This window comes from Balaenoptera borealis (genome assembly GCF_965194805.1).
Source record: "Balaenoptera borealis genome assembly, chromosome: 13".
Classification (NCBI taxonomy): Eukaryota; Metazoa; Chordata; class Mammalia; order Artiodactyla; family Balaenopteridae; genus Balaenoptera; species Balaenoptera borealis.
In genome coordinates, this window is record NC_138870.1 from 83283004 (window position 1) to 83305595 (window position 22592).

Sequence of the window (22592 nt, forward strand, 5' to 3'; positions counted from 1 at the left end):
TCTTAACCACTGGACCACCAGGGAAGTCTATACTTTGATTTTTAAGAGGGCATGTGTTGACTTATAACTGGCATTCTGTGACTGTAAGAGTGGACAAATAAAGGGGTGGGGGAGACACAAGAAAATGGTGAGAATGACTGAAGCATTTATAATTTATCAGGACATTGGTACTAACCCTTCTTGGTGGTGGTTTTGGTTTTACACCAGAAACGGGGGATGTAAGTTTAATACTGAAACTAATTTCTGGGACAGAAACTATCAGATGGTTTCTACAAAGATTCATTTTTATATCCTCAGCTTTGATTGTCCTTTTACATCAACAACAGTAATACCAACAACATCAACAAAAACAATATGAACTTGTAATGAGTGTTCACCATGTACCTGCACCAGGCACTAGGTTAAATGCTTTAAGCTTTCCCTCGTTTAACCTTAATAGCACCAGTGTGATGCCATCGTTATTATCATCTGTACTTTACATATAAGGAAACAGCCGTGAGTAGCTGACCCAGAGTGAACGTAGGGGAAGCTGTGGAGCTCTCCTTGAAATAAGGACCATCTGACTCCAGAGTCCACGTTCTTAGCCCTGTCTGTCCTCTTTCCATTTGGCATATGCGCTCTTCATGGGCCCTGCATCTACTGTACATTCTTCCCATGTTTGGCAAATTTCCCACGTTATGAGTCCCACTCTCAAAGGTAGAAATCAGAAACTCGCTTTCTTGGCCTCTCTTGCAGCTAAGGTGCTGACGTGTCGCGTAGGCTCTACTAATCAGATACACCCATATGTAAATTCAATTTGCAGAACAACTGGAAGAAACAGGCAGTGTACAGAATTATTCTTCTGGGAAGGGTGGAGGTGGAGGTGCCCAGCGTGGGAGGTGGGAGGCGGCAGACGTCCCAATGCGGGTCTTCACTGCAGACAGCAGTAGAGGGCGCTCTAACAGGGTCTTCAGCGGCTGACGCTGTGATGGCGTCAGTGTAGCCAACTCGTCATTTGCTTCTGGTTGTGAGGCCACCAAGCCTGACTCTGACCCTCCCAGAGTTTCTCTGAGCTATCAGTTAGACCTTAATAAATTATGTTTCTGCTGAAACTGGCTAGAGTAACTTCAGTTACATGGGACTAAAAACCCAACTGGCACAATTCCTTCAGAACTTGAGAACAAATATTTCAAAAGGAACCACACATACCTGTTTGGTTTTTCACAAACTACAATCAATTTTATCATTAATGATTTATTTTAAATGCACACAGCTTTTTCTAAGTGGGTGAGCCTTCGAATAATTCATCAAAAGCAGCAGGACTAGCTAACCTCCTTAGCTGAATAGAGAGGTCTACTGACTTTTTCATCAACTGAGAACCATTTCTTTCATAAGTAGAAATCCCCCCAAAATTTCAGATGTACTATTTTCCCCTTTGGAAATATTTTCTTTCTTGGCTTTTTCGCTATTAATATTGATGTGATATATCTGGTTCTAGCTGTGAATTTAATCAAACTCTTACTCCATTGTCTTAACTTTATTCCTAAAGCCAAACTCTGAAACTTTTGCTAAATCTTGTCAGATATTTCATGCTTATAAAATATAATCCTTATCCTCTACCTCTGTTCTACTGATAGATTGATCACTGTACCTTAAATGATGTTACATAATTGTGAGACATTCAAAACATTTTAATCTGATTTTGCCCACTGATTGTCAACTAATCAACAGTCTTCAATATTACATGTGGTGTGCTTGTACCAGAAATATGGTAACAAATGTTGACTGCCTACTTAACAGCCCTTTTTCCTTATTACTTGCTCCCAGAGCTCCCAGTTTGTGCAGGCATATGGCAGAAACATGCTCCAAGATGGTGGGCTCTCACCCAACCACAACTAATGAACCCTGATGGTTTCCCTTCCCTTTTGCTTGATTTAGGGGTGGGCATGTGGTGGGCACACAAATCTGACCAATCAGACTGAGGGGTGGTCTAACTTTGGAACAATTTATCTTCCTGGTAAAAACCTCTGTCTTCCTATTTTGAATGCTATAATGCATGGATGTGATAGAGTTGGCAGCAGCCATCCTGTGACTCTGAAGGACTTTAAAAAAATAAATAAATAAATAAATCCACAAGGTCTGGGAGAACAAAAGAAAAGGCAATAGCAAAAAAAAAAAAAAATGCTGGAAACTAGAAAACGGATGAGGTGTAATCAATGGCAGACCCAATAGAGTTGAATCCTAAGCTGGCAATGAGGAAAGCTGAGAAACAACACGTCAGAATCCTCAAAGGTTTCAGGAACTGGTAGTACCAGAGACCTCTGGTACTGGAGATGGAAAAAGATGATAAAATAAGGAGGCAGCAGTTAACCCCCTGGAACAATTTATTCATTCCACACAGCTAGATCAATGCCCATTTCCAACACCAGCAAAAAACTGATTGTTTATTCACTAGAGAAGGTAAAATAGTGTTCTCTGGACTTGAGGACTGTTTAAATTATGGATACTGTACTGAAATCAGGTGTATTAAGTAACGGTGTGTTCACTGAAGGCTGAATGCTGAGACCCTCAGCTCTCTTTCCTTATTTGGCTCCCAAAACATTGGCAAACAGATCTTAATCCTCCAGATAGACAACTGAAACGCTTTCCAAGTAATCTAAGTAGCCCAAGAAGAAAGAACTAAAGATACCGTCAAGGGGATGGAGGTTAATCATTCAGGACACCTACAATGAGGCTCCTAAAGTGAACAAGTTACCCATACTCTCAAAACTGCAAATTATCTTTTGGGATCTCACTCTTAATCAGGAGCAGACAATCCAGAATTTCCAATCATCTGAGAAAAGCCCCTAGCGTAAACACTGGGAACCAAACAAATAGAAGGAGAAGGAACTTGAAGGAAACAGAAAGGAGAGGAAAACTTCTGAGACTAACATTCTCAGAGAGAAAAGAAAATATTTTGCTTTCATAAAACCAGAACTAAATGCTACTTTAAAAGTATAATCTGAAAAAAAAAATAAAAAATAAAAGTATAATCTGAGTATAAGAATGAGCACTTGATGCAGTAAGTCAGAAAAAGACAAATACCATATGATGTCACTTCTTTGTGGAACCTAAAATATGACACTAATGAACTTATCTACAAAAGAGAAACAGACTCACAGACATAGAGAACAGAATTGTGGTTGCCAAGGGGGAGGGGGGACGGGGAAGGGATGGACTGGGAGTTTGGGGTTAGCAGATGCAAACTATTATATAGAGAATGGATAAACAACAAGGTCCTACTGTAGAGCACAGGGAACTATATTCAATATCCTGTGATAAACCATAATGGAAAAGAGTATAAAAAATAATGTATGTATATGTATAACTAAATCACTTGGTTGTATAGCAGAAATTAACACATTGTAAATCAACTATACTTCAATAAAAGAATGAACACTTGAAAATTTAAAATATGCTAACAGAATTAAAAACCAGAGGATAAATTTGTAGAAATCTCCCCAAAATGGAGCAAAAAGACAAAACTATGAGAAAAATTTTAAATTAAAGAACTAGCCCAAGAAGTCCAACATCCAGATAATAGGAGCTCCAGAAAGATAAAAGACAGAGAAAATAAACAGAAGAAAATAATCAATTCAGAAAAATGTCCTAGAACCGCAGGGCATAAATCACCAGACTGAAAGGACGCTCTGGAAGCCATACCCCATGGATAAAAACAGAACCACCCATGACACACTATTGTGGAATTTCAAAATACTGAGGGTCAAAGAGATGATTCTACCAGCCTCCAGAGAAGAAAAAAGGGTCACATATATTCCATATTGGTATCAAAATGGTTTCAAATTTCCAAACAGCAATGATGAAAGCAAAACAACTGTATCAGTCAGAGTTTGGCCAAGAAAACAGAAGCCACTCTAGGGACACAAATAGAAGCATTTTAATAGAGGAAATCAGAAGCTTATACAACTAAGGGTTGAGGGTGTGAAGGTCAGAGGAGAAGCCAGTGGAAGCAGTGATTTACAGGACCGGCAAGCCATGGAAAATCTCAGCATCCTAAAATGAGACACTGCCTTTAATCCCAAGTGCTGAAGGACCTGAGGGCCACCTCTAAGAGCTGAGAGCAGTCCCCATTGACAGCCAGCAAGCCAATGGGGATTTCAGTCCTACAGCTGCAAGGAAATGAATTCTGCTAACAACCTGAGGGAGCATGGAAATAGAGCTTTCTCCACCCAAGCCTCCAAGTGAGGATACAGCCAATCGACATCTTGATTTCAGCTTTATGATACTGTAAGCAGAGAAGCCAGCTAAAATGTGCTGAATTCCTGGCCTGTGGAAACTGTGGGATAATAAATGTGTGTGTGTGTGTGTTTTTAATAGATCTTTATTGGAGTATAATTACTTCACAATACTGTGTTAGTTTCTGTTACACAACAAAGCGAATCAGCCATATGCATACACACGTCCCCATATCCCCTCCCTCTTGAGCCTCCCTCCCATCCTCCCTATCCCACCCCCTAGGTCATCGCAAAGCACCAAGACGATCTTCCTGTGCTATGCTGCTGCTTCCCACCAGCCAACTATTTTACATTCAGTAGTGTATGTATGTCGATGCTACTCTCACTTCTCCCCAGTTTCGTCCCCCCACCCATGTCATCAAGTCCATTTTCTATGTCTATCTCTTTATTCCTGCCCTGCAACTAGGTTCATCAGTACCTTTTTTTTTTTAGATTCCATATATATGTGTTAGCATACGGTATTTGTTTTTCTCTTTCTGACTTACTTCACTCTGTACGACAGACTCTAGGTCCATCCACCTCACTACAAATAACTCAATTTTGTTTCTTTTGATGGCTGAGTAATATTCCATTGTATATATGTGCCACATCTTCTTTATCCATTCATCTGTCAGTGGACATTTAGGTTGGTCCCACATCCTGGCTATTGTAAATAGTGCTGCAATGAACATTGTGGTACATGTCTCTTTTTGAATTATGGTTTTCTCAGGGTATATGCCCAGTAGTGGGATTGCTGGGTTATATGGTAGTTCTATTTTTAGTTTTTTAAGAAAGCTCCACACTGTTCTCCATAGTGGCTGTATCAATTTACATTCCCACCAAAAGTGCAGGAGGGTTCCTTTTTCAGCACACCCTTTCCAGCATTTACTGTTTCTAGATTTTTTTGATAATGGCCATTCTGACCAGCATGAGGCGATACCTCACTGTAGTTCTGATTTGCATTTCTCTAATAATTAGTGATGTTGAGCATCTTTTCATGTGCCTCTTGGCCATCTGTATGTCTTCCATGGTGAAATGTCTATTTAGGTCTTCTGCCCATTTTTTAATTGGATTGTTTGCTTTTTTGATATTGAGCTCCATGAGCTGTTTGTATATTTTGGAGATTAATCCTTTGTCCATTGTTTCATTTACAAATATTTTCTCCCATTCTGAGGGTTGTCTTTTTTGTCTTGTTTATGGTTTTCTTTGCTGTGCAAAAGCTTTTAAGTTTAATTAAGTCCCATTTGTTTATTTTTGTTTTTATTTCCATTACTCTAGGAGGTAGGTCAAAAAAGATCTTGCTGTGGTTTATGTCAAAGAGTGTTTTTCCTATGTTTTCCTCTAAGAGTTTTATAGTGTCTGGTCTTACATTTAAGTCTTTAATCCATTTGGAGTTTATTTTTGTGTATGGTGTTAGGTAGTGTTCTAGTTTCATTCTTTTACATGTAGCTGTCCAGTTTTCCCAGCACCACTTATTGAAGAGACTGTCATTTCTCCATTGTATATCCTTGCCTCCTTTGTCATAGATTAGTTGACCATAGGTGCTTGGGTTTATCTCTGGGCTTTCTATCTTGTTCCATTGATCTATATTTCTGTTTTTGTGCCAGTACCATATTGTCTTGATTACTGTAGCTTTGTAGTTTAGTCTGAAGTCAGGGAGTCTGATTCCTCCAGCTCCCTTTTTTCCCCTCAAGACTGCTTTGGCTATTCGGGGTCTTTTGTGTCTCCATACAAATTTTAAGATTTTTTTGTTCTAGTTCTGTAAAAAATGCCGTTGGTAATTTGATAGGGATTGCTTTGAATCTGTAGACTGCTTTGGGTAGTATAGTCATTTTCACAATATTGATTCTTCCAGTCCAAGAACATGGTATATCTCTCCATCTGTTTGTATCATCTTTAATTTCTTTCATCAGTGTCTTACAGTTTTCTGCATACAGGTCTTTTTTCTCCCTAGGTAGGTTTATTCCTAGGTATTTTATTCTTTTTGTTGCAGTGGTAAATGAGAGTGTTTCCTTAATTTCTCTTTCAGATTTTTCATCATTAGTGTATAGGAATGCAAGAGATTTCTGTGCATTAATTTTGTATCCTGCAACTTTACCAAATTCATTGATTAGCTCTAGTAGTTTTCTGGTGGCATCTTTAGGATTCTCTATGTATAGTATCATGTCATCTGCAAACAGTGACAGTTTTACTTCTTCTTTTCCAATTTGTATTCCTTTTATTTCTTTTTCTTCTCTGATTGCTGTAGCTAGGCCTTCAAAAACTATGTTGAATAAGAGTGGCAAGAGTGGACATCTTTGTCTTGTTCCTGATCTTAGTGGAAATGCTTTCAGTTTTTCACCATAGAGTATGATGCTTGCTGTGGGTTTGTCACATATGGCCTTTATTATGTTGAGGTAGGTTCCCTCTATGCCCATTTTCTGGAGAGTTTTTATCATAAATGGGTGTGGAATTTTGTCAAAGCTTTTTCTGCATCTATTGAGATGATCATATGGTTTTTATTCCTTAATTTGTTAATGCAGTGTATCACATTGATTGATTTGGTTATGTTGAAGAATCTTTGCATCCCTGGGATAAATCCCACTTGATCATGGTGTATGATCCTTTTAATGTGCTGTTGGATTCTGTTTGCTAGTATTTTGTTCAGGATTTTTGCATCTATGTTCATCAGTGATATTAGTCTATAATTTTCTTTTTATGTGTTATGTTTTTCTGCTTTTGGTATCAGGGTGATGGTGGCTTCATAGAATGAATTTGGGAGTGTTTCTCCCCCTGCAATTTTCTGGAAGAGTTTGAGAAGGATTGATGCTGTTACATTTGTGGGAATTTGTTACATGGCAATAGAAAACTAACACACTCACCATGGCCTGCTGTTTGGATGAGCTGAGGAAATTCCCTTCACCCCACAGAAGGGGTCAGGTTTGATTTCCTCTAGAGAGTAGGAGAGGGGCCATAGAGGCAGAAAAGCATCAGATAGAGAGCCATCCATCGCCTGACTATATTTCTGCAGATGTCTGTCACCTGACCCAAACTACAGCAGATGGTCCAACTGTGGCATATCCTGTGTTTCCCAGAACTCACTCTTGATCTGACCCCTGACTTTCCAGAAGGAGCTCTTGGATTCTCTCAGAAGTGCTAAAGACAAACTTGACTCGGGGAACTGTTCAGCTTATCTTCTGAGAACCTGCCACAATGGTTGTGCTTGCTACTCAGTTGTCAAAATATGAGCAATATATTACCTAAGGTAAAAGTATAAAGCAAAGCAAGGGATAATTACCAAAAAAAAATCAGGCTAATGATTACCTCTTGAGGAGGAGGGTGGAGAATTTGATTAAAGAAGAGCACACAGCGAATTTCCAGTCACTGCAATGTTTCACTTGTTAACCCAGGTAACAGGGACACAAGTGTCATTTTATCAGTATTCTTAAACCCTACATATATATTTTATACAGCCTTCTGTGTATATTATACTTCACACATAAGTGCTTAGCAAAAGGTAGTTATTAGAAAATGAACGGTGTAAAGGCATGAAACTAAAGATTAACTTTTCATCCTGACTGCTTTGCCCTTGAATGCCTTTCCCTAGAATTTACTAGAATGTTAAAAGTACTGGTCATAGGAAATGGAGTCCCTAAAGTCCAGAAACGCTTTAGAGTTTCCATTATGAGAAAAAGATGGAATATTCAATAAACAATATTAGATTGGATTCATACCTGCAATATTATGATTTATACATGTCTTATATATATTTGGTCTCCATCCACAGTTCCTGGCTCACAGCTCCCAAAACCCTTGGCATTTCCTGAGCAGCAAGAGCAATGGGATATTTGGTCTCTTGTCCTCAGTCACTGAAAAGGCTTCAGGGAAGGTAACTTCTGGATTCCTCCCAAGGGTGGGGGCTGATTGACAAGAGAACCAACCATGTGCTTAGAGGGTTGGAACTTTCAGTCTCACCCCGCTGACCTCCAGGGAAGAGATAGGAGCTGGAGGTTGAGTCAATCATCAGTGGCCAATGATTTAGTCAGTCGTGCCTGTGTAATGAAGCCTCCATAAAAACCCAGAAGGACAGGGTCCAAAGAGCTGCAGGGTTGATGAATAGGCGGAGATTGGGGAGAGTGGCCCCCCCCGGAGAGGGCATGGAAGCTACACACCCTTTCCCCATACCTCACCCTATGTCTCTCTTCATCTGACTGTTGATTTGTATCCTTTAATATCCTTTTATAATAAATTGGTAATCTAGTAAATAAATGGGTTTTCCTGAGTTCTGTGAGCCATTCTAACAAATTAATTAACCCCTAGGAGGGGGTCATTGGAACCTCCGATTTACAGCAGGTTGGTCAGAAGCACAGGTAACAACCTGGGCTTGCATCTTGTGGGACTGAGCCCTTTACCTGTGGAATCTGGTTTTGTCTCCAGGTCAACAGTGTCAGAATTGAGTTGAATTCTCAGACACCCGGCAGGCATCCAAGAATTGCTTGTTGATGTGGGGAAGCCTCCACACACAAATTGGAATTGGATCTGGGAACTCTTTTGGAATACCTCAAATCTTACACCAAAATAAACTCCAGGTGGGTCAAGACTGACATGTGAAACAATGAAAATCTAAAAGTACGAGATGAAAATACAGGAGGATTATTTTCTAATCTGGGAGTGGGGAAAGCCTTGGTGAGCATGATATAAAACATAGGAGCTATAAAAGGAAAGTTATGTGTGAATACATTTTTTTAAATTCTGCTCAGGAAAAAAAAAAAGAAACAAAAAAAACCCACCAAAAACAAACTCAAAAGACATGAAAAACTGGAAACAACTATTTGCATTCCTACATATCAGTAAGAAAGAGACCAATAACTCAATCGAAAATGGGCAAAGGAGGGCTTCCCTGGTGGCGCAGTGGTTGAGAATCTGCCTGCCAATGCAGGGGACACGGGTTCAAGCCCTGGTGTGGGAAGATCCCACATGCCACAGAGCAACTAGGCCCGTGAGCCACAACTACTGAGCCTGCACGTCTGGAGCCTGTGCTCCGCAACAAGAGAGGCCGCGATAGTAAGAGGCCCGCGCACCGCGATGAAGAGTTGCCCCCGCTTACCGCAACAAGAGAAAGCCCTCGCACAGAAACGAAGACCCAACACAGCCAAAAATAAATATAAAAATAAATAAATAAACTAACTTAAAAAAAAAAAAAAAAGAAAAGAAAATGGGCAAAGGATATGAACAGACAGTTGCCAGGCAAGGAATTCCAAATGGCTTTTAAACATATGAAAATATGCTCAACCTTCTCCATAATAAGGGAAATGCAATTTAAAACTACCAGATTGGCAGATACAAATTTTGATAACACCATGTGGATGGAGGTTAGAGAAACAGATGCTCTCACATATTGCTGGTGGGAGTGTAAACTGGCTCAGTCCCTGTAGAGAACAATTTGACAATATCTATCAAAATCTAAAATGCATGTTTTGGCAGGCACCATTAGTTTACACCCCAAAATCATTCCTCCATGTTCCTTGCTAACTGAGTCCAGGTGCTCAGGTGGCAATGCGCCAAGTTCCAAGCACTAAGTTTATTTATTGACTTATTCTTATTTATTAAGCACTTACTCTCTACTAGGCACTGTTCTGGGCTCTGGCGATACAACATCGAATGAAGCCACCAAACTCCAGCCTTCATGATAATCCTGCACCTACTGATTGAAATTCCAGAACATAATGGCAACTGTGGCATTTTGATGTATATTTTAAGTAATAGATACCATATAGTTTTTCTTCCAAATTGAGACACTTTTGAAAGTGAGTGGACTGCTGTTAATAAAACACAGTGGGACAAACAGGCACAAGCTAGGACTGTCCCAAGCAAAGTGGGAAATATGGTCACTCCTAGTAATCCTGAGATCATGATGATGTCACCATCATCTCAGTTGCTGTTCTAAAATGATTTCACCAGGAAACTCTGGAAGAAAAGTCAGACCCAAACTAGCTCTGGAGAAAGTACAAATGACAGATACATATGAAAAGACACTCAACCTCTTTAATTATGGGGAAAACTGGAATTAAGTCAGTAGTAAGATGTCTTGAAAGAACTTGAAATAGAGGAAGGATGTAGTCAGAATGCTTTCAAAACATATGCACCTTTGTTTGATTTGAAATTTTAATGCAGTATGTAATTTTCCAGGCATATCTCCAGACATAAAACTGATTAAAACATATTGTTAAATTAAGGAAAAACAGTATTATACTAACAGATTTCAGTTCTTATAAATAGCACAGAACACTAGAATACCAAAACCTATATTGTAATCACTATTCATTTTTACCAGGTAGTCACTTTCCCAGACTGCTGGTGACCCAATAGGGGTTAGAAAAACATAGGGAAACAATGGCCAGAGTACTTCTGGAGAGGCTTTCTTAAGGGACAAATTCAAAAGGAGAGTTTACTGGAGCTGCCTCTCCTCATGCTCCAACGTTCAAAGTGGCCATAATGCCCGGAGCTGCAGCAGCTATCTTGTAACCATGAGGTGACAATCATGAAAAGAAAAATCAATTTGCTAAGGGTTGCAGAGAAGAAGACCCAGAGGAATGAGAAGAAAGAACCTAGAGCTCTTGACAACCTTGCTGAGCTGCCAGACCACTCCTAACATCACTTGAGAATTGTAGCTGTGGGTCAAAGATGGGAGAGAGACTTTCCTCTGCATACCCTTCAGAACTTTTTGAATTTCATACTATGTAGTTTCATACTATTTCACCATATGCCATCCCAAATAAGTACTATTTTGAGATTTTTACTTGAAAAACAGCAGGAGAAAAAGGAGCTCTGACCTCCCCTTTTTTCTTCTTGAAAGCAAGGGGTAAAACTCCATGTGAAAACATGTCCTCCCTATACCAGGAGGAAAGAAACATTCTTATCACCAGAGATGAGGCATCAAGGCCAAGAGAATTCTGTACAAATAGACCTTGTTAAAATAATTCCCATCTTCCTTTGGCCTCCCCATGTATTTTGATTCCTTGTCCACAGTTCCCTCTCTTTGTTCAACTTAGTATAAAAATATTCAGATTTTGCCACTTCTATGTTCTTCACTTTCCTATGGGGGTTCCCAGATACGCGTAAAATCTGTATACTTTTCTCCCCTAAATATGTCTTATGTCAATTTAATTCTCAGGCCCAACAGAGACCCCAAGAAGGTAGAAGTAAAGTTTTGTCTTCCCAGCACCTATTCAAGTAAGACTGTAAAGCCTGGGACCCCATCAATCCTTAAACACTTAAAACAAAAATATTCTTTGTCTACATTGGTTGGTTTGTTTGCTTTTTAGTGGAAATATACTTTTTAAAAACATGTGGTTTGATGTTTACAAAGAAGTAAATTATAGACAAAAAGGTCCTTCAGTATCAACTCTCACATTATATTGCCAAAGCTCAAAGTGGCAGAAATCATTATCACCAGTCAAGCTGAAGCCTAGGTATCCAGTCCCCTTTCATCTAATTTATTTGCACTCAACCCGAAGTACTGATTTATATTTTAATTATAGAACAAAATTTGACTTTCCTAGTTTTAGAACCCAGAAACCTATGCCAAATGCTTTGAGAATTTACTTTATTACAAGATTTTTTAAAAATACCCAGACGCCTACCTTAATTGTTTTTTAAGAATCACTTTCCACACCTATGGCTTCAAAGACTAAACCTGTCAGGCTTGTTGGTGTGTGACTCCTTCCTCTAAGATTCCAGACATTCTCGTCTGCGGCATCACGCTGCGGGGAGAGCGCAGTGTGAAATGGCCGTGATCTTTGTGGGTTACTGTCTGGCTATACCTCACTGGGACACCAGAGGGCGCGCGGAGGGCTGGCACTTGTTTTTCTTTAAATCCTGAATCAAAGTCCGCGCGGGGAACAACAAAAGACTGGGAACACGGGCCGGGAGACAAAGGGACAAGGGAAAAAGGCTGCACGCCCTGTTTTACTGGCGTTGAAGTTTGCTTACTCATCCACCCACCTCCCCGCCTTAAGGAAATAGATATAAACAACTTATGCTGCAAAATAATGAAATCTTGGGCTGACAAGGAAAATCAGAGAATGGATTAGTCACCCTAATTCAATGAAAGACTATCACAGGTGTGCGTTTGAGCTATTTGCTTTGCTTGATATTAGTAACTTACCCCCCAAAAAATTTTTATTTCTTGTTTTTCTGCGTTCATGAATAATACAGGCACATAGCAGAAAATTTAGAAAATATAGAAACGCAAAAAAAAGAAAGATCATCAACATACTCTAACCTAATATTTTCACATATTTCTTTTCAAACTTTTTTCAGTATATAGAAACGCATAGAAAAATAGTGCACTTCATATTATTTTGTGCTGGCTTCCTTCTCATTTACTATATCATCAACTTCATTTTTATCCATAAATCTGATAACCTTGCTAGTCACATGAGTGAATCACAGAAGAATAAGAAATGTCAGAAGCTTTTTCCCTAAGATAGAAACTTGAATGCCAAACCCAAGTCGTGCATATAAAGCGGGAATTTTTCTGTTGCTTTGCATTTAGAAGAGAAAACAGGTAAAGATTAAAGAAAAGAAGTAGAAACTATGCCATCCCACCCCAAAAAGGGAGAATGAACTTGTCCTTCCCGGCTGTCTGAGGATGACTTAAGGTCAGACAGATCAATCTACACAGCCACTAACCGGCAGAGGTCAGCAGGTGGCCAGCAAGACCCGAATAAAGAAACAGGAAGGTCAGTGACCTTGAGTCTTGGGGCCAGTGCCAGCAGGTGGCTTCCTCAGAAATCGGAACGGAAGCTGAGACCAGCCCTGGGGCCAATAAACACAGCGAAGGGGATGCCGAGATCTGATGCTCTGGAACACCCCCCGCACCACACACACACTCTAATCACTCAGCTCACAGATTCCCTTGCATTAGTACAACAACAAAAAAAGAAAAGAGTGGTGTTCTCAGCCCTGGGAATTTAGGAAGATCACTGGAGCTCTCTGGGTCTCAGTCTCCTTACCCAGATAACTGAAAGGGTGGAAAAGATCCAAGGTTCCTGCCAGCCCCTCAAAGTCTGTGATCCTTTACGATCCCCGACTGTGCATAACAATGAAAGATGGAGACATTCTCTGCCTTCTGCAGCCCAGGAGCAGCAGCCCCTCTACTTGCTGTTTCCCAGATCCCCACATTCTCCTTCACAAGCTCTGTGCCTTAGCATTAGTGCTTCCCCCTTGCAGAAGTGCTAGAAAACTTTTCCCCTTCTCTTTCAAAGTTCATCGTCCTTTGAAGGCCCAGCTAGGTTTTCCTCAAGCACCTCAGGCAGAGGTAGTCCTCCCTTCTCTGTAATTCCATACTATTTTGTACATACTTCCATCACTTTCTGCCTGTGTGACTGTAACCTTCCTGTGCCTCAGCTTCCTCATCTGTAAAAGGGGGAGAATTATTGTACCAAACTCAAAGGATTGTAAGAGGATTAAATGGTTAACAGGTGTAAAGCACTTAAAGCAGAGCCAACATTTATCAGGTTCTCAATAGGCCTGGATTATGCCTCCACCGTAACACTTAACGAAGTGTTGAATAATGATCAGTTAAAGGGTCTACCTCCCCCATGATCTGAGTCCTCAAGGCAGGAAGTGAGTCTTATCCATATCTTTGTCCCCACTGCCTAGCTCCATGCCTGGCACAAAGAATAAATCAATAAAGGTTTTTGTTTGTTTTCTTAATGAGAAGGAAAAAAAAGACTGAAGGGTTGATTGAACTAGAGGGGGACACACTTTTGTCTGTCAGTTTTAACTTTGGATTATTGTTTAAATAAATTAGGCTGGGAAACAGTGAAGTATGATTTTTTTCCCCTTCATAATCTAAACATGTACCCATCCAGGCCCAAATCATAAACATTTATCTTTGAATTTTAATGTTTATGAAGGGTTAATTCCCATATTTGCAGGGGAAGTTCGATGTTTTAATAGATATAATGTTTCGGTGAATGAATGATTATAGAATCCAAAAACTACTCAGGAGCAATTTAGGCTCTTTAATTATGGGGAGAAGGGAAGGGAAGAAGAAGGTTGGGTAGTGAGCTAGCCCAAGTTCTTGTTTATATTATGTTCAAAGGTTGGGTTGAGGAAGTGAGCATAACAGAGAAAAAAGGGAAGAGACACAAGAAACTAGGTCATGCATCCTCTGATAAAAACAAAAAGTTATTTAAGAGAGTGAAAAGACAAGACACAGCTTGGGAGAAAATACATCTCCCAAGATATATATGTGTTGATATATATATGTATATGTGTATGTGTATATATCTATCTATCTATATATATATATATGTGTGTGTGTGTGTGTGTGTGTATGTTGATATATCCCAAGATATATTTCATATATGATATATCTGATAAAGACTAGTAATCAGAATGTACAAAGAACTTTCAAAATTCAATAATAAGAAAACATCCCAATTTTTAAAAGGGCAAAAGATTTGGATACTTAAATAAATCCATGGAAATATGCTCAGCACCATTAATTATTAGGGAAAGGCACATTAAAACTACAGTGAAGGGGGAGGGGGGCGGGGGAGGGTTAATTTGGGAACATGGGTCTAGCAGATGCAAACCATTATATATAGACTGGATAAACAACAACCTCCTACTGCATAGCGCAGGGAACCACATTCAATAACCTATAATAAACCATAATGGAAAAGAATATGAAAAAAGAATATATATATGTATAACTGAATTACTTTGCTGTACACCAGAAACTAACACAACATTGTAAATCAACTATACTTCAATTAAAAAAAAAAAATTAACACTGGCATCACCAAAAAAACAAACAAACAAACTACAGTGAGATCCCGCTACACACCTATTAGAAAGGCTTAAATAAAAAATACTTACAATACCGTGCTAGCAAAGATATGGGACAACAAGAACTCTCATACATTGTTGGGAGAAATGCAAACTGTTACAGCCACTTAGGAAAACAGTTTGGCAGTTTCTCATGAAGGTAAACATACACTTACCCTAAGACTCAGCAGTCCCACTTCTAGGTATTGACCCAAGAGAACTGAAGATCTATGTCCACACAAAAACCTGTACACTAATGTTTGTAATAGCTATTTTTATAACAGTCAAAAACTGGAAAAAATACAAATGCCCATTAACTAGAGAGTGGATACACAAACATCCATACAATAGAACACTAATCAGCAATTTTTTAAAAAACTACTGATACATACAACTTGGACAACTCTCAAAAGCATTATGCTAAGTGAAAGAAGCCATATTCAAAAGGCTACAAACTGGGCTTCCCTGGTGGCGCAGTGGTTAAGAATCCACCTGCTAATGTAGGGGACATGGGTTTGAGCCCTGGTCCAGGAAGATCCCACATGGTGCGGAGCAACTAAGCCCATGCGCCACAACTACTGAGCCTGCGCTCTAGAGCCCCTGAGCCACAGCTACTGAAGCCCACGCGCCTAGAGCCCGTTTTCCGCAACAAGAGAAGCCACCGCAATGAGACGCCTGCTCACTGCAACGAAGAGTAGCCCTGCTCACTGCAACTAGAAAAAGCCCGCGTGCAGCAATGAAGACCCAACGCAGCCAAAAATAAAATAAATAAAATAAAATAAAAGGCTACAAACTGCACAGTCCCATTAATACGACATTCTGGAAATGGAAATCTCATCAGCGGTGCCTGGGACTGGAGACAGAAGACTCACTGCAAAGAGGCATAAGGGGACTTTGTGATGAAAGTGGTGGAAAGATTTTGATTATGTTCAAAATTCATAGAATGCTATGCCTAAAAGAGAATGAATTGTACTGTTTGTAAATTATATCTCAATAAACCCTAAAAATAATAAATAAATAAATAGAAATGAATAAGAGGCCGAAGTTCTTAACACAGCCTGCAAGACTTTGTCCCACTCCCGGTTGGCCTTTCAGCCTCATCTCTTCCGTGACCTTCCTCTCCCTCCCTGATCACGTCAGCCTTCTTTCAGCCCCTCTGCTCACCACATTTCCTCAGTTCCTATAATCTTTGCACATCCAGTTCCATCTACCAAGAAAGCTCTTCCCTCTGCATCTTCTTCTTAGTAACTGTCACAGTGGTGATTTTACATTGTTGTTGTTGTTGTTACTATTCTGTGTCTCCTCCACTAAAATGGAAGCTCCTTGAGGTCAGGGTCTGTCTTTGTTCATCACTGTATCTCCAGCCCCCCCCCCCCCGCACTGTGCTGGTACAACGACCTGTACAATGAATACTCAACTATTACATTCAACTGCCTTCTCTATGTCTCAGCCTTAACACATCCCAAACTGAAATGCTTCTTATCCCCCAAAATACTGCTCCGCAGGCAGAGCTGCTTCGTTGCACAGTTCAAGGAGTGCCAGCCACAGAGCATCCATGGGAATGGCCTGCTGCCTCCCCCAAGCTGTGCCCTTCACGTGGACTCTCCACATGGATGCGGTACTCCGAGCATTATTCTTCTCCACTGCAGTTGATGGCAACTCTATCCTCCCAGTTGCTCAGGCCAAACATTTTGGAAGCATCTTTGATTCCTCTTTCGCTCTCACACCTCACAGTCACTCTATCAGGAAATTCTACTGGCTCTACCTTTGAAATACATCAGCTTCTCTCACATTCCCAGCCACCTCCACTCCAGCCTGAACCACTATCACTACTGCAATAGACCTCTTTGGTCTCCCTGCTGCTGCTCTTGTCCAATACAGTCTGCTCTCAACCCAGGAGCCAAGAGCCCTTTAAAAACATAAACCAGACCATGTCATTTCTCTTCTCAAAGCCCTATAGTAACTCTCTATTTCCCCTCAGAATAAAAGCCAAAGTCTACAATGAACTTTAAGGCCCCACAGGCCTCCCAAATAGTTATACGACTACACCTCTTACTTCCCTCAAGTCTGTTCAAATGTTACCCTCTTAAAACAAAGCCTAGGGCTTCCCTGGTGGTGCAGTGGTTAAGAATCCGCCTGCTAATACAGGGGGCACAGGTTCGAGCCCTAGTCTGGGAAGATCCCACATGCTACAGAGCAACTAAGCCTGTGCACCACAACTACTGAGCCTGTGCTCTAGAGCCCACAAGCCCCAACTACTGAAGCAGGTGCACCGCAACGAAGAGTAGCCCCTGCTCTCCGCAACTAGAGAAAGCCCGCGCACAGCACCGAAGACCCAATGCAGCCAAAAATAAATAAATTAAAAAAAAAAAAAATGAAGGCTACTTTGACCACATTCTATTTACTTAACTTGCCACTCTCCAAACCCATTTACCGTGCTATTTTCTTCTATTTCCACTCTTGTCACCAACTAACTTATTTACCTATGATCATCATTGTTTATGGTCTGTCCTCCTTCTGTTAGGATATAAGCTCCACAAGAACAAAATTTGTTAATTGAAACCTCCTCATGCATCTAAAGCAATGTCTGGCATATTGTAGGTTCAGTAGTGAATAAATAACTACAGTGTCTGCTAAGTAATTAGAGATTAATAAATATTAGTACAGGAACAAGTGTGACACATACAAAGTGATAAAACTTTTTCTCTCCATAACTCATATTTCTTTGTTAATATACATGTATGTGGAACTGTGCAGCAGGGTGAAAACTGCACAAGATTTGCAGTCAAGGCTTGGGTGATTCCTGGCCTCCCACCACTTCCTACCTGTATAACTACACAAGATTCTCATATAGGGATAAGACACTTGCCCTGTTAACCTCCCAGGGCTGTTGGGAAGAGAAAATGAATGTGAATGCTTCTGCAAGCTGTGATAAGCTCTACAAACAGTTACTTAGGTAAAGCAAGATTTGAAACTTTCAATAACATCAATTGCCGTCATGCTGTTTACCTCCAAAGAGAGTTCTATGCCCTCTGAACTGCCAGTCCGATTTTAACCTTTACTTTCTCGCAGTGCTGACGGTGATGAATCTCTGAGCTGCCTTACCCTGTTCAGGTTAGTTACCCTCTCTTTTCCTTCCATTTTAGGAAGATAGACAGCAGGTGTTGCGTTCCCTGCTCCATAATCTCTGCTGACTCAGGCTGCTTCTTCCCATCCCTAGGGAGGATAAAAGAGGAGCAGTAACAACGCATGTATAGCCACTGGCATAGCTTTACAGAGCTTAGGTGGAGAGGCTGGTGTCTCTTCTGAAGGGACAAAGATTAAGCCTCTTCTCCCACAGTGTGGAACCTTGTGCAAACAGTTCAGAAGACCTGGCTTTCCACTGCCCTGACGCCTCTCCAACTGAGAGACCAGAGGCAAGTCTCTTCAATCCTACCCAGAAAAGGACATCAGCACAGTTATCGCAGGGCCCTTTGGACTTTACAAGAGTTAGTGGAGGGTCAGAAGTAGAAGGAGGCCCAGGGACACTGAGTTGTATTGAGGCTTTGGGTGTATTTAAGAGTGGAAAAAAAAAAAAAAAGTGCCAAAACAGGCCTCAGAAATTGCCATTTTTTTAAACTCAAGATGGATTAAAGACCTAAATGTAAGGCCAGACACTATAGAACTGTTAGAGGCAAACACAGGCAGAACACTCTATGACATAAATCACAGCAAGATCCTTTTTGACCCACCTCCTAGAGAAATGGAAATAAAAACAAAAATAAACATATGGGACCGAATGAAACTTAAAAGCTTTTGCACAGCAAAGGAAACCATAAACAAGATGAAAAGACAATCCTCAGAATGGGAGAAAATATTTGCAAACAAAGCAACTGACAAAGGATTAATCTCCAAAATTTACAAGCAGCTCATGCAGCTCAATGTCAAAAAAACAAACAACCCAATCCAAAATTGAGCAGAAGACCTAAATAGACATTTCTCCAAAGAACATATACAGATTGCCAGCAAACACACGAAAGGATGCTCAACATCATTAATCATTAGAGAAATGCAAATCAAAACTACAGTGAGGTGTCACCTCACACCAGTCAGAATGGCCATCATCAAAAAATCTGCAAACAATAAATGCTGGAGAGGGTGTGGAGAAAAGAGAAACCTCTTGCACTGTTGGTGGGAATGTAAATTGATACAGCCACTATGGAGAACAGTATGGAGGCTCCTTAAAAAACTAAAAATAGAATTACCATATGACCCAGCAATCCCACTACTGGGCATATACCCTGAGAAAACCATAATTCAAAAAGAGTCATGAAAAAAAAAAGAGTCATGTACCACAATGTTCACTGCAGCTCTATTTACAATAGCCAGGACATGGAAGCAACCTAAGTGTCCATTGACAGATGAATGGATAAAGAAGATGTGGCACATATATACAATGGAATATTACTCAGCCAAAAGAAATGAAACTGAGTTATTTGTAGTGAGGTGGATGGACCTGGAGACTGTCATACAGAGTGAAGTAAGTCAGAAAGAGAAAAACAAATACCGTATGCTAACACATATATGGAATCTAAAAAAAAAAAAAAATGAAGAACCTAGGGGCAGGACAGGAATAAAGATGCAGACGTAGAGAAGAGACTTGAAGACATGGGGACGGGGAAGTGTAAGCTGGGATGAAGTGAGAGAGTGGCATGCACATATATACACTACCAAACGTAAAATAGATAGCTAGTGGGAAGCAGCCGCATAGCACAGGGAGATCAGTTCAGTGCTTTGTGACCACCTAGAGGGGTGGGATAGGGAGGGTGGGAGGGAGACGCAAGAGGGAGGGGATATGGGGATATTTGTATATGTAGAGCTGATTCACTTTGTTATACAGCAGAAACTAACACAACAATGTAAAGCAATTATACTCCAATAAAGATGTTAAAAAAAAAGAAATTGCCATTTTTTTAAATGTCTGCGTTTAAATGCAAAATCACTTTCATCAGATGGAAAACACCATGTAACCTATGATCTATAAAAATACTAATTCCTAGTACAAGGAATGGATTTCTTAAGACACGTAAGTTTAAGTTCTATAATAAAAACATTTAATCATGTCAGTTTGTAACTCTATAAATTCACTTATTTAGAGTTAACCTTAGAAGTTCGTAAGTGAGGTCCTCTTGGTCCCCCTGGGAACAGGCTTGATCCTGTTTATGAAAAGGCTCAGGATAATATAAATTATTATATTAATGTACTTTCCTAACTCTATGTTTAATCAATGGCACATCCTTGTTTTGAATTATTTAAATGTATTATTATTTAACCATTTAAGTGTTTGTCATTTCCGAGTAAACTGTAGACGCCTCAGGAAAAAGACCTAAATACAGGAAAAATCAGCTAATAAAATTTCATTTGGCCTGCGTGAGCCCTTTTGTGTCTGAAAAGCTTACAAATAGTTTGAAGAGGCACTAGACTGTGGGGCAACTCCTACTGCCCCTGACATCTGGCAACCATATGATATCCTTGAATTTTGACTAAAGAAAAAATATATAAATTTGTGAAGGTAAAACTCTGCTTCCTAACACAACATTGTAAATCAACCATACTCTAATAAAATTAAAAAAACAAAAACAAAAAAACTCTGCGTCAACTCAAGGTCACTTAAAACAAAAATCTCCCGCCACAAACCTAAATCATCTGGAAAGCATGAAAAGTCCTGGCAAACTATGTTCAACAGGTCACCATCACTAAAACTGGAAGCGAATTTTGTTTCATTTATTCTAAACCATTTGCTGTTTTCAGTGACGAAAAGAGTCCAAGGCGCCCAGAAGGGATAATGTGAGGAGTAACAGGCTGGGTGTTTTCACACCTGCAGGTGACTGTAGGAGGGGAAATCTTTTCTCACCTTGAAGTAATATTTGAGAGAAAATTAATAAACAGCTCCTCGTTAGTATAGTGGTTAGTATCCCCGCCTGTCACGCGGGAGACCGGGGTTCAATTCCCCGACGGGGAGAATGACTCACTTTTACTAACCACTACTACTATTTCCCGCGTAATTCAACTGCCCGGCCTGGCTGACAAACACAACATGCGGATATTTTTTATAAGTGCGTCTTTTCAAAATGGTAACTTTTAAGCTTAATGCTCACCGTGAGATAAAAGCCAACTCTGAGAGTAGACGCTTTACACTGTTGTCAGAAGGGTTAAGAAGGACGAAAACGCTCGTCAAAAACCCACTGCTCGCTCCCAGCCGGTAGCTGACGCTAGCTGGCAAAGGCCTACGCATGCGCAGTAGCGCCCCGCCAAATTCCAAACGGAGGTCACGAACTCAGCCCACAGAACGGGGAGGGGGTGGGGAAGATGAGAGCCTAGTCTCCGCCCCTAGCCCGGCAGGTTAGAACGGAAATCGCTTGCAGAAGAGGAAGGACTGGTTTCCTTTGACCCTGGAGACTCGACTAAAAGGGGAGCTCCATTTTCCCGCCTCTGCTAGTTCCATCCTAGCCTAGGTAGAGGGATAGCTGTGAGGAAAATCTTGGCACTAAAAGAATCAGTCTCCAGTCTGACCTAAACTGGATGGAAGGGCAGGGAGAGAATGGAAGAAAAGGCGAGGCGTGCCCGGAAGAGACGCCATGTTACCGGAGTCCTAAGAAATTGCGCGAGCCACAGCCCAGCAGGACCTCGTGGCGCAACGGTAGCGCGTCTGACTCCAGATCAGAAGGCTGCGTGTTCGAATCACGTCGGGGTCATGGTTTTTATTTTTAGGCCCCCTGGTTTCTATAAAGCTAGATGTATTCCCGCCATTTTTTGAAAATACCTTTGATTTTAGGTTAAATCTTCCTCGTCCAAATGTTATCCCAGTAATCCTTAGTCTGCAAAAAGACAAGGATCACTATATATCGTGAAACGTTAAGGCTGATTTCTTTTTTTTTTTTTTTAATGTTTGGCCTTGTGAGTTCTCTGTCATTCAAAGTGCATAATGCATAGATGTGGGCTATTACTGTTGTGCATTCGTGGGCATATCAGCCCATGGTGGTCCTTAACAGGAAACATACAATACATATACCGTACAAGCTGTTTTTCCAAAAACAATTTTAGACCCGTTTGCCTTCGGCAAGCAAGTCCAACAGGGTACAATTTCTAACTTTGTGTAATAGTTTACATGCTTTAGCCCATGTGCCAGGCACTGTAAACAACCCTGCAACGTGTGCACATTGTACACGCTTACGGATGAAACTGTGGCACACAGAAGAATAGTTACCCACCCGAGACTCTGAACCGCGTGACTGACCCCAGATCCCACTCTTTACTAAATGTTTTATAATAAAGGTGGAAACAAACTGTTGAAAGAACTTGGTAGAAGCCATTGGACCTAAGTGATACCAATGCATCTTTTATATTTTCACTAACTAATGCGAGTGGTGATAAATCAGGTACCACTTTCAACTATTAATCTCTCAAAGCAGGGAGCAAAGTTTACTCATTCACCTTTGTAAGCTCCAGGACTCTTAGTACTGAATAGTGCCTTAACAG

At 40.5% G+C, this 22592-nt stretch overlaps 1 protein-coding gene across 1 annotated transcript in view; it reads right to left on the reverse strand.

Annotated features, from left to right (window-relative positions):
- Positions 1 to 22255, reverse strand: part of LOC309608942 (uncharacterized protein) — a 574070-nt gene extending 551815 nt beyond the window's left edge. Inside the window, exon 1 of the mRNA XM_082349690.1 lies at positions 21212 to 22255. The gene's annotated coding sequence lies outside the window, so the exon portion shown is untranslated. The remainder of the gene's footprint in view (positions 1 to 21211) is intronic.
- Between the last annotated feature and the right edge of the window lie 337 nt (positions 22256 to 22592).